The sequence below is a fragment of the Rattus rattus genome, chromosome 4 (assembly GCF_011064425.1).
Source record: "Rattus rattus isolate New Zealand chromosome 4, Rrattus_CSIRO_v1, whole genome shotgun sequence".
Lineage (NCBI taxonomy): Eukaryota > Metazoa > Chordata > Mammalia > Rodentia > Muridae > Rattus > Rattus rattus.
The window spans coordinates 65,975,987-65,978,020 of NC_046157.1; positions in this window are offsets into that span (position 1 = coordinate 65,975,987).

The window sequence follows — 2,034 nt, forward strand, 5'->3', positions numbered from 1 at the left end:
CTTATTCCTTATGTTGAAATCATGCAAAAAAAAAAACGAAAAGAAAAGAAAAGAAAAGAAAAGAAAGAAATCATGCACAAAGGCAGGTGTGGGCAGTAATCTCTGATTGTACATTGGCGAAGGCCTTTACTTTGCTGTTGTTGTTGTTGCTGTTTTGTCTGTTTAAGGCTATGGCTTTCTTCCCTTTCCATGCATGGGACTGTACAGGTAGAGGAAGCAAGAACTCTTAAAATATGGACTTGAGAATCAGAGAGAGTCGAAGAGCATAGCACAAGGATTTAGCTTCTCAGAAACTGTGAAGGTGAACCCAACTCCCTAAATGACCAGCGAGAAACTCATGGGAATAGCAGTTGAAGCCCATCACACACACACACACACACACACACACACATACACACACACACACAAACACACACACACACACACACACACGAGTATCACCTCAATGGCATGCCAGAGTAACCAAAGTGGACCTGTTGCCCACTGTACAGACAAGAAACAGGAGTTAAACCTGTTAGCTGTTTTCTATTCAGAGGCCCAGCAACTCTAATCAGTGGATTAGCTTCTTTAACAGATGTTGTACAGTTTATCTTTAGCCAGAAGACTGTGTAGGGAAGAAATATAGAGGCAATCAACCACTCCAAAGTGTGGTACTGTCCTCTGCTCAGGTGGCAGCCCATGTCTGAGATTTAGAGTCTTACTTCTTTGCTTCTTATCATCTCCTGTCTATAGCAAGGAGAAGGCTCAAAGAAGACCAGGGCCAGTGAGCCCTCCGTGCCTCCTGAGCCAGTCATTGGAATAACTTCCACACTGAAGGTTAACTTGGAGCAAACAAGCAATGATCAATGTTCAGGTCCACATTCTTTCCTACAGACTCAAGTAACATCAGATCTTATAATCTAAAACATGCAGGGCCATCCTTATCATACCTCTGTCGTAATTATGAAGATAGAGAAGGGGGAGGAAAATAATAATGGCCATGTCACTGGATACTATTAAAAAATAGCTCATTCAGTAACTCCTGTTTAGACACTGCCCCCTGTCTCTCCTCACTGGACTCTGCATTACCTACAGCCCTCAGCAATGAGAGAAATTTCAACTTTACTCGCATTTATTTTCTCACAGCTTCATAATTTGTGAGGTCCCAGAGAGGCTAAGTCTCCGCTCCAGCACTTGCCAGGTTTTGGTAGGGAGAAGGGTCATCTGCAGCTTTCGAATGTTTTTTCCAGATGACATCGTACTTCGAGCTGGCACAGGGATGCCCGTTATTGCCTCGTAAAGAGTGCAGACAGGGAGCTTGGTGCCACGGGCACCAGTAGGGAATCTCCATGTGCTTTCGGAGCTGCGTCACAACAGGAGTGCTGGGAGCCAACAAGGAGAAAGTACAAGCTGTTCGTCTTCTAAAAGTCAGAAGCAATGCACTATGCTGGAGATCTGTTGTGCCACGCCGAGAACAGGGCACTAGTGTTTGTTTTGCATACTTAAAATCATTAAGAGATTAGATCTCAAGTGTTCTCATGATAAAAATATATAACTGCGTGAAATACTAGTGTTTATTTCATAGTGTATCTGGTTGTCAAATACCATGTGGTACATATGCACACAATTTCCATTTGCCTATCATACGCTTTCAAACCACAGGAAAAACAAAAACAAAACAAAACAAAACAAAAGAAATACATGAATCAAACAATTCTAAGCTTAGGTCTAATGTAATGTTATTTCTGTCATATTTAATTACTACAAGTATCATAATCTCAACCCACATTCTGAAGAAAGAGTTCCCATGTATTTTAGTGGGTCGTGCATGGGAAGGTTCTTAACATTATTAAGAAATAAAATTTTAGGTTTAATTGTGGCATTGTGATTAAGAAAAATGTCAAAAAAGTTTAGAGATCCTAATAAGCACATGAGACAAATAACATGACATCTGGGGTTTGCTTAAAATATAAAAGCAGGAAAGAGAAATGATGGAGATAAAATGTTATGCAAAATAATTGCTGTGATGACTTGCTAATTGTTGAATATATGAAA